This window comes from Pristis pectinata, chromosome 40, assembly GCF_009764475.1.
Source record: "Pristis pectinata isolate sPriPec2 chromosome 40, sPriPec2.1.pri, whole genome shotgun sequence".
In the NCBI taxonomy this organism is placed as follows: domain Eukaryota; kingdom Metazoa; phylum Chordata; class Chondrichthyes; order Rhinopristiformes; family Pristidae; genus Pristis; species Pristis pectinata.
Genome location: NC_067443.1, coordinates 4,386,961 through 4,398,473, shown reverse-complemented (window position 1 = coordinate 4,398,473; position 11,513 = coordinate 4,386,961). Strand labels below are relative to the sequence as shown.

General features: G+C 46.4%; 1 protein-coding gene across 1 annotated transcript in view; it reads left to right on the top strand.

Moving 5' to 3' along the window:
• pi4kb (phosphatidylinositol 4-kinase, catalytic, beta) overlaps positions 1-11,513 on the top strand; it is a 599,336-nt gene that overhangs the window by 459,662 nt on the left and 128,161 nt on the right. The window lies entirely within an intron of this gene.

The window sequence follows — 11,513 nt, the reverse complement described above, 5'->3', positions numbered from 1 at the left end:
AATATCTCTGATACAGTGAGACCAAATGACAATATGGGAAGTTAAGATCATATTAAGCTTTGTTTGTGAAATGCTTTGCTAATGGTAAGACTGGGAAAAGGCAGGCAGGCCAGGTTATCCAAAACGTAAACTGGGCCAAAATAAATAATGGGGCAGAAATGGCCAGTTCTGACTCAGATGGAAAGAAAGCCTATTACCTGGGCTCAAGCATATTGGGGCAATATTCAGAAGCCCAGAGCAGGGAAGAAAAAGTGTGTCAGTAGTCAAGTAGGGAACATCAAACAACAGAAACATGAGATTGAGTTTCACGATGATACCCGCACTGGAAAATGAACTCATAGGACCCATTCAGCTTGTGATTTTCTTGATAAAGGCACTGAGCACACCCAGAAATGTACAAGTTACGTTGCCTCATACTTTGCTGGCAAGGGTACAGCTGGCTCACAACTCCTGTAACCCAGGTTTGATCCTGACCTTGGGTGCTGTCTCTGTGTGGAGCTTCACTCATTTCTTTCCTTGAACAAAGACTCGACCAGTTCCCCCCCAGCAGCCCTCTCACCTGCTGGATTTGTCCCTACCCTCAACAACTTCTCTTTCAATTCCCCCCACTTTCTGCAGATGAAAGGTGTAGCTGCAGGCACTCGCATGAGCCCTAACTATGCCTGTCTCGTTATTGACTATTATCCTTGTTCCAAGCCTATTGCAGCACCCTCCAATTCCCCCCACTACATCACTGACTGCATTGGTGCTGCTTCCTGCACTCGTGCAGAACTTGTCAATTTCAAGTCAAATTTATTGTCGTGCACAGGTACAGTGAGGTACGGGTACAATGGAAAACTTGCTGGCAGCATCACAGGCACATAGGTACAGACAACACCCAGAATATAAATTATACTGGACAATGAGGGAAAAAACTGCAAAACAAATATACAAGACTGTGCAAAATGAGACAATTAGTGCAAAAAACCAAATCAATCAGAGCCAATTAATTTCATCACCTTTGCCCCCAAATTCTACCCTGCCCTCTAGTTCACCTGGCCTCTCTCTGGATACCTCTTTTTGGACCTCTCTTGTCTCCATCTCTGGAGACAGACTTGCCACAGACATCTTCTATAAACCCACGGATTCCCACAGCTACCTTGACTATACCTACCCCCACCTGACTCCTGTCAGGATGCCATCTCTTTCTCTCGATTTCTCTGCCTCTGCTGCATCTGATGCCTTCTGCTCTGCGACTTGTGTCCTCCCTGAAACATGGCTTCCCCTCTGCCATTGTTGACGGGGCCTTCTCAACATTTTCCAACATGTCTGCTGTCAATCCCCTTTCCCCAGACAGAATAGCAATAAAGTTCCCTTGGTCCTCGCCTTTCATCTGTGTCCAACATCCTTTGCCATTTCTGCCAGCTCCAATGTATCCTACCATCAGTCACATTTTATTCTCCCCCCCCCCACCCTTTCTGTTTTCTGCAGGGACTACAATCTTTGTGATTCCCTAGTCCACTCATCTCTCCCCCTCTCCCCACTCATCCCCTGGCACTTTTCCCTGCAACCATCAGAGGTGTAACTCCTGTCTCTTCACTTCTTCCCTCACCACCGTCCAGGTACCTAAACAACGCTTCCAGGTGAGGCAGAGGTTCACCTGCACCTCTTCCAGTCTGGTCTACCGCATTCGGTGCTCATGACGTAGCCTCCTCTACATTGGAGAAACCAGGCGTAGATAAGGCGACTGTTTTGCAGAGCACCTGCGCTCTCCACGACAGCCATCTCGAGCTTCTGGTTGCATGTCATTTGAACTCTTCTTCCCATTCCCACACCAACCTTTCTGTCCTTGGCTTTCTCCATTGTTACGGTGAGGCTGAACAGAAGTTGGAAAGAACAACCACAGTGGTATGAACACTGTTTCTTCCAATGGAGATGCAAAAGAATGCAGATGTTGGAATCTGGTGCAAAAACAAACTGCTGGAGGAACTCAGCGGGTCAGGCAGCATCTGTGGAGGGAAATGGACAGTCAATCTTTCAGGTCGAGTCTTTTCACCCGGACTGGAAGAGGGGAGAGCGCCGTGTTTAAAGAGGCGAGAGGAAGGGGTGGAGCAAGAGCTGGCAGGTGATGGGTGGATCCAGGTGAGGAGGGGAGAGTGGGAATAGCGACTGGGAGGTGATAGGTGGGCTGCAGATGATGGGATCTGGAAGGTGGAGCACGCAACCAAATAAGGGAGGTCATGAGGGCAGACGGGACCCAGTGGGAGGGGTGTGTGGGTAATGGGCAGACAGAGTGGGTGGAGGAGGGGGGTATAGAAGGAAGATAGTAGATCGGAAGGAGAGCAGGTTATGGGAAACTGGGGTTGCAGACCACTGTGACGTACCAGCAACAATAGAAACACACCGAGTCATGTATAAGTGTCAGAAACCATTAATAACTACTTATAATAAGAAGAAAAGCAAAAACGTTAGATATTGAACATTAACCCCAAAACTAAACTCGAAGTGTGTGCGCGGCAAATTCCCAAACCCCAAGTCCAGGAATAGTTCTCAAAGTTCAGTTCAGCAAGTCATATGGTAGAACGGTGAGCAGAGGCTTTTGCAAACTGCAGTAGAGCGTAGAGAGGATGTAGAGAGAATTTATGAAATCCAGATGTTCCACGATGGGACCCAGACAACACCTCAATCACTGATGAGCGCCACTGCTTTGTTCTGAAGTATCTGCCACACCAAAAGGCATTCGAGATGTGGCCGCCCACACGAATACCTGTTTCCCGCTACAGGTTAACGACAAAGTGGACTCCACTGGATTGCTCCAAAAATCCATACCTGGATTGTAGTGACAGACACAGTTATTGTTTTTCATCCATTGTTACGGAGACCAGCAGTCAGTGTGTGTCTCTCTCTCTCTCTCTTCCTTCTCACTGACTCACTGAGCAAAACGTCAACACGTTGTAATCGTGCTGTCCTGACGACACCACACACACACACACACACACACACACACACACACACACACACACACACACACACACACACACACACACACACACACACACACAACTACTCTATTTTAAAGGGTCATTCACCAAATAGCAACCTGATCCATAACACTACCCAGATGGAAGATGAGCTGCTGTTCCTGTAGGCTGCATTTTTCTGCACCCTGGCAGTGGAGGGGGCCAAGGACAGACAGGTCGGTGTGTGAATGGGGAGGAGAGTTACCATGCTGCCAGCCGGGAGCTCCACAAGGCAGACAGAGTGCAGGTGTTCGGCAGAGTGGTCACCCAGTCTGCGTCCGGTCTCACCGACGCAGAGGAGGCCATGTCAGGAGCACCGATCGCAGTAAATAAGGTCGGAGGAGATGCACGTGAATCTCCACCTCACCTGGAAGGGCTGTTTAGGGCTCTGGATGGTGGCGAGGAAGGAGGTGCAGGGATAGGTGTTTCACCTCCAGTGGTTGCAGGGGGAGGGGGAAGGAGGGGCGGACCAGGGAGTCACACAGAGAGTGGTCCCTGCGGAAAGCAGAAAGGAGTGGCGAGGGGAAGACATGGTTGATGGTGGGATCATGTTGTGGTTGGCTTGAACTTTCCAATTGTTGCACAAATGTCAGTATTTGGATGACGATATTGGATGTGAATGTACATGGTTAGTAAGGTTGAGGATGATGCTGCAATAGATGGTATCGTAGACAGTGAAGAAGGTTCACAAGATCACAAGACAAGGGAGCAGAAGTAGGCCATTTGGCCCATCAAGTCTGCTCCAAAGAAAAGGGAAAAAAGAAATGAGAAATTGGGGGGGGGGCACAAAAAAACACACTATTCTAACCCCAATTTCCGGCCTTATCCCCATATCCCTTGATACCCCAACTATTTAGATATCTATCTATCTCTTCCTTAAATGCCCCCAATGATCTGGCCTCCACTGCTGTACGTGGCAAGGAATTCCACAAATTCACCACCCTCTGGCTAAATAAGGTTATCAAAAACTACAGGGGGATCTCAATGAGCCAGGTAAATGGGACAAGTCAAACCAGGGTAGGACTGGTACAGCAAACGGTCAGGCCCTGGGGAGTGTTGACGAGCAGAGGGACCTGGGAGTACAAGTACATCGTTGGCTGAAAGTGGCATCACAGGCAGACAGGGAGGTGAAGAAGGTGTTGAGCACGCTGCCCTTCATCAGTAAGAGCATTGAAAATAGGGCTTGGGATGTTACGTTGCAGTTGCACAATATGTTGGTGAGACCGCACTTAGAGTACTGTGTACAGTTTTGGACACCCTGTTACAGGAAAGATGTCATTAACCTGGAGAGACCACAGAGAAGATTCACAAGGATGCTGCCCATACTCAAGGGCCTGAGGTATGGGGAGAGGTTGGGCAGGCTGGGACTTTATTTCTTGGAACACAGGAGGTTGAGGGGTGACCTAATAGAGGTATAACATCATGAGGGGCATAGATAGGGTGAATGCACACACAGTCTTTTTGCCAGGGAAGGGGAACTAAAAACTAGAAGGCATAGGTTTAAGGTGAGAGAGGAAAGATTTAACAGAGACATGAGGGGCAACTTCTTCACGCAGAGGGTGGTGAGTACATGGAACGAGCTGCCAGAGGAAGTGGGTAAGGCAGGTACAACAACAACATTTAAAAGACATTTGGATAAGTACATGGATAGGAAAGGTTTAGACTATGACTGCTTTGATCACTTTGCACTAAAATGGACTTTTTTGTTCTAATTGTTTTCTTTCTTGTAAAACTTTTGTCTAATTTATGTTTAATTTATGTGTTTCTTGTGAATGCAGCTTATATGATGTTGTGTACCTGTGATATTGCTGCAAGTAAGTTTTTCATTGCACCTGTGCACACACGGACTTGTGCACATGACAATAAACTCAACTTTGACTTCAGAGGGATATGGGCCAAATGGGGCTAATATGGTGGACACCGTGGCTGGCATGGACGAGTTGGGCTGAAGGGCCTGTTTCCATGCTGTATTACTCTGTGACTCTAATAGGAGCGATTTCCAAAGCAACTCTTGGTGAAAATGTCTGTGTTCTTAACAAACAATGGTGTCTGATTACTGCAGGGTTACATGTAAACTTGTTTTTTTTCAAGGCTAGTTCTTGTTGGTACTTAATAATATTTATGGGAGCTCGTTCATATGTACAGATGAGCTGTTGTAACCCGGGGAGGGCTTGTAGTCCCTTCTGGAACCTTTCAACCATTGCTCATTTCATTGAGAAATTTGGAATGCTGGTCTCTTTTTTTTCACAGGGTGTGGGAGTTGCTGGCATTTCAGAGCCAGCCACATTGCTGAAAACCAAAAAAAAATCTGCAGATTCTGGAAATCTCGAACAAAAACAGAAAATGCCAGAAACACTCAACATTTGCTGTTTGTGTCTGATGTCGCTTTTGGGCTGAGACCAGATAAAAACAGCCAATTCTCTCCCAAACCGACAGAAGTAAGCCAGATAGATTTTTATAGCAATCATTGCACAATATGTGCTCTTTATTTAAAATGTATTTAATTTAACCAAATTTAAATTCCCCAGCTGTCATGGGATTTGTATTCACCTCTCCAGGTATCTATTGGGTCATCAGCCTGACGAGTTTTCTGTTTCTTCAAGATCCCACTAATAGTTTCCAGCATTTTTTTTGAGTTATTCCCATTCTATCTTTTTCGTCAGGTTGTTGAGCACCCCCTAGGATTGCGGGTTAACCACGTAACATTGGACTTGAGTAGTGTGCATCCAGGTAAGGGTGAGGATCAGTCAGTGATTGCATTTAAAACACAGATCACCAGTTTTCTGGATATGCGGAGACTCAATGGACGTGAGGAGAGAGCCAGGAAATGTTGAGGTGAAAGGTCAGCCAGGTTTTCATTGAATGGTAGAGCAGGCAAGAGGGGCCGAATGGCCTACTCCTGCTCCTCATGCAGTCATAGCGCAGAAACAGGCCCTTTGGCTACCGTCTGACCGCCAACCACCCACTGACACATTGTTTTAATCTTCCCACATTCATGTCAACTTCTCCCCCCCCAAATTCTGCCACACACCCACACACTGGTATTGGGATTGGTTTATTATTGTCACTTGTACCGAGGTCCAGTGAAAAACTTGTCTTGTATGCTGATCGTACGGGTCAATTCATTACACAGTGCAGTTACATTGAGTTAGTACAGAGTGCATTGAGGTAGTACAGGTAAAAACAGTAACAGTACAGAGTAAAGTGTCACAGCTACAGGGAAAGTGCAGTGCAATAAGGTGCAAGGTCACAACAAGGTAGATCGTGAGGTCAGAGTCCATCTCATTGAATAAGGGAACCGTTCAGTAGTCTTCTCACAGTGGGGTAGAAGCTGTCCTTAAGTCTGGTGGTACGTGCCCTCAGGCTCCTGTATCTTCTACCCGATGGAAGAGGAGAGAAGAGAGAATGGGGGACAATTTACAGCGGTCAATTAACCCACTGACCCCGCACATCTTTGGGTCGTGGGAGGAAACTGGAGTACCCGGAGGAAACCCACATAGTCACAGGGAGAACATAAAAACTTCACACACACACACACACACACACACACACACACACACACACACACACACACACACACACACACACACACACACACACACACACACACACACACACACACACACACACACACACACACACACACACACACACACAATAGATGAGGTCGGGATTGAACCTGGGTTGTTGGAGCTGTGAGGCAGCAGCTCTGCAATCTGTGCCGCTCTATAGATACAATTTCTTAAGATTATACTGGATAACTTAAGGTTGAAGCTAAGACTCATCTTTCATGTGAACTAAGGACCTTAAAATTGAAACATCTTCTCTTCCCCACTGCTCTTTCTCCGTCAGACTGCCAACTCTTTACAAGTCACCTCCCTCACTCTAACCTGACTTCTGGATTTAATTTGATGCAAGACGTAAATCAACAGGGAGGTGCGTTGGTGAAGGGGTGTGTTGCGTTTGTCACCTGTAGGTGTGACTGCACTGCCACATGATTAGAAGGATGTGGTTGTGCCGGGGAGAGTGCAGAGGAGATTCACCGGGACATTGCCTGGATTGGAGGACTTTAGTTATGGGGAGAGATTGGATAGGCTGGGCTTGTTTTCCCTGGAGTGAAGGAGGCTGAGAGGTGATCTGATGGAAATTATTAGATCAGTTGGATAGTTAGAATCTTTTTCCCATGGTCGGGATGTCAACAACAGGAGGGCAATATTTTTTTACACGGAGTGGGTAATATCTGGAACGCGCTGCCAGAGGAGGTAGTGGAATCAGATACAGTCACCACGTTGAAGAGACATTTAGACAGACTATTGTACAGGCAAGGCATAGAAGGGAGGACATAATGTGGGAAAAGCGGATGAGTGTAGATGGGCAAAAAAGTCTGCATGGACATGGTGGGCCGAAGGGCCTGTTTCTGTGCTGTACAACTCTATGACTTTATGAAGTTGGACATTAAACTCAGATATGCCCCAGGGAGCTGTCCTCATCTGTAATTTATCCTGGAAGCAATTTTATTAAAATCTGTAATTTAGTCATTATCTCCTGAGGGGACTTGCTGTGCACATATTGGCTGCTGTGTTTTCTCTACAGTAATGATGGTTGTACTTCAAAAGTACCTCACTTGCTGTAAGCCTCTTTGGGACATACAGAAACCTTTCCATGTAAAGGTTTAGAGGGATACTGGCCAAACTCAGGCAAATGGGACGAGCTTAGGTGGGCACCTCGGTCGGCATGGACGAGTTGGGCCAAAGGGCCTGTTTCTGTGCTATTGCTCTGGGAGTCTAAAGTGGAGAGAGGTGCTATAGAAATGCAAGTCCGGTGTCTCACAACATTTCTGCCAAACACCCTTGGGATTTTATATAAACACAGATCATTGATGAGTGACTTTGGGTAATGTTTGCCAGCATGATATTGATAGGATAAGATAAGATCTCTTTATTAGTCACGTGTACATCGAAACACACAGTGAAATGTATCTTTTGCGTAGAGTGTTCTGGGGGCAGCCCGCAAGTGTCACCACACTTCCGACACCAACATAGCACGCCCACAACTTCCTAACCCGTTCATCTTTGGAATGTGGGAGGAAACCGGAGCACCCGGAGGAAACCCACGCAGACACAGGGGGAGAATGTACAAACTCCTTACAGACAGCAGCCGGAATTGAACCCGGGTCGCTGGCGCTGTAATAGCGCAATGCTAACCACTACACTACCGGCCTGCCCTGCAAGGAGTTGGATACCAACCTCACTTAATGCCTGTGGCCATTTCCCGGCAAGAGCTCTTTGGAAAGTCATCAGATCTAGGAAGCTAAGTCCTTCTGGCATTGGCAAGGAGCCCAAGTGTTGGAATCCCCTCCTTCCTTGCCCCATTGAAATTGGTCTTCAGGACCTCAGTCATTCAGTGTGGCTGCATCCATTGCAGCTACCTAGTCAGCCACTTGAGGGAGCTCTCCTGGCCTTCGTACATTTAATTTACAGTCTGTGACAAGTTTTACTTTTCCACAGCAGCACAGAATATCTCAAAGATCTGTACAGACAATGTGATGCTTCTGAAATATAGTTACTGATGTCAGATAAGAAAGTATGCACAGTAGGATTCCACGTCATAGAGTCCTACAGCACAGAACCAGGCCCTTCGGCCCGACGTCCATACAGATTGTGTTGCCCAGGGAGCTAGTCCCATCTGTCCCTGTTTGGCCCATACCTCTCTAAATTTGGTATTGGTATTGGTTTATTATTGGCACTTGTACTGAGGTACAGTGAACAACTTGTCTTGCAAACCAGTTGTACAGGTCAATTCATTACACAGTGCAGTTACATTGAGTTAGTACAGAGTGCATTGAGGTAGTACAGGTAAAAACAATTACAGTACAAAGTGTCACAGCTACAGAGAAAGTGCAGTGCAATAAGGTGCAAGGTCAAAACAAGGTAGAGCGTGAGGTCATAGTCCATCTCATCGTATAAGGGAACCGTTCAAGAGTCTTATCACAGTGGGGTAGAAGCTGTCCTTGAGTCTGGTGGTACGTGCCCTCAGGCTCCTGTATCTTCTACCTGATGGAAGAGGAGAGAAGAGAGGATTACCCGGGTGGGTGGGGTCTTCGACTATGCCGGCTGCTTCACCAAGACAGCGAGAGGTAAAGACAGAGCCCAAGGAGGGGAGGCTGGTGTCCGTGATGCGCTGGGCTGTGTCCACAACTCTCTGCAGTTTCTTGCAGTCCTGGGCAGAGCAGTTGCCGTACCAAGCCATGATACATCCAGATAGGATGCTTTCTATGGTGCATTGGTAAAAGTTGGTGAGAGTCAAAGGGGACAAACCAAATTTCTTTAGCCTCCCGAAGAAGCAGAGACATAAGTCCTATGCATGTACTTATCTAGATGGCTATTGTGCCTGCTTCAACCACTATTCCAAATACGCACCACCCTCTGTGTGAAGAAGCTGCCCCGATGTCCCTTTTAATGCCCCCTGATATTCCTGCTTATATTTTATTTCTGTATCTATAACATAACTAATATCAGGAATTATCCACACTTTTCTCTGCTCTGCCATTCTGGAAGATCATAGCCTCAAATCCACTACATTGCCAGATCTCCTTCCCCCTTGATTTCTCCATCATTCAAAGGTCTCTTAACGTCAGCCTTGATAAACATGTGTACGGCACACTGGATTTGAGAATTCCAGTGATTCACCACCTTCTGAGAGAAGAAATTCCTTCTCTGAGGGTAGAAATTCCTGTCCAAATGAAGAGTCTTGACCAAAATGTCGACTATCCATTTCCCTCCACAGATCCTGCCTGACCCACTGAGTTCCTCCAGCAATTTATTTCCTAACATAGCAACATAGAAAAGCTACAGCACAATTCAGGCCCTTCGGCCCACAAAGCTGTGCCGAACATGTCCCTACCTTAGAAATTACTAGGCTTACCCACAGCCCTCTATTTTTCTAAGCTCCATGTACCTGTCCAAAAGTCTCTTAAAAGACCCTATCGTATCCGCCTCCCCCACCGTTGCCGGCAGCCCATTCCACGCACTCACCACTCTCTGAGTAAAAAACTTACCCCTGACATCTCCTCTGTACCTACTCCCCAGCACCTTAAACCTGTGTCCTCCTGTAGCAACCATTTCAGCCCTGGGGAAAAGCCTCTGACTATCCACACGATCAATGCCTCTCATCATCTTATACACCTCTATCAGGTCCCCCCCTCATCCTCCGTCGCTCCAAGGAGAAAAAGCTGAGTTCACTCAACCTGTTTCCATAAGGCATGCTCCCCAATCCAGGCAACATCCTTGTAAATCTCCTCTGCACCCTCTCTATGGCTTCCACATCATTCCTGTAGTGAGGCGACCAGAACTGAGCACAGTGCTCCAAGTGAGGTCTAATCGGGGTCCTATACAGCTGCAACATTACCTCTCGGCTCCTAAATTCAATTCCATATCTCATTTAAAGAAAGTGATCAGTGTGGGTACAGTAAGTAAGTCATTTGCAATGAGAAATTTTGTTTATGGGATATTGGGAAGAGATCATTTGTTCTTCCACCGAAGAGATTTGGTTTAATATCTGAAAAATGCAACGGTTGTAATGTATCATTTGTTTGTCCATTTGCTAAGCCAAACTTGGATTCAAGCTGCTCCCCTGTCCTGCCCCACCAAGCTCAGAATGCTCACATAAAACAATCTGAATGCAATTTCATCAATGATATCCACTCGTGCTAATATTATTACTTTTTTGTGTGCCTTCTAAATGCTTTTGAGGACTACAGTAAACACCTCAAGATCCTTGAATGTTATCTCCAATACTATGCAAAATCCTCCAGATTCACTGGAAGGAGAGGAGATTCATCAGGGTGTTGGCTGAATTGGATTAGTTAAGTTTTGGGAAGAGATTGGATAGGCTGGGCTTGTTTTCTCTGCAGTGAAGGAGGCCAAGCAGTGACCTGACATTTAAATTATGGGAGCTGTAAATAGGGTAGTCAGAATCTATTTCCCATGGTAGGTATATCCTCTAACAGAGGCAACCCTAAAGACCAACCTTATAAGACAACTCGTCCATTCCAGATATCAGTTCAGCAAACCTCCCTTGAACATGTACTTGTGCACATGACAGTAAACTCAGCTTTGATTTTGACCGCTTCTAAGCCTTAACATCGTTCCCTAAATCAGGAGAGCATTATAGTACAGAATAATACCAACCAATACCAATACCCTGTGATAAGTTAAGTGTGGCTTCAAGAACAAGGACAATCATGGTGTCCAATGTTAAAAAGAGACACGAGAGTTTGACGAGAGTCAAAGATGTGCCGCTCAAGTATTTGGTATGAACATTTAAGTGTCTTGAAAAGTGCCTGAAAGGGTGATAGAGAATGGGCAAGCAGCTAATGAGGGGTAGATGAAGTTGGAAGCCATCAGTGGTCAGTGCAACATGAAGAAAACCAAGAAATGAAACTATTCCTGACCAACAACACAGGTGCACCTCAAGGCTGTATGCTTAGCCCTCTGCTCTACTCTTTATGCACAC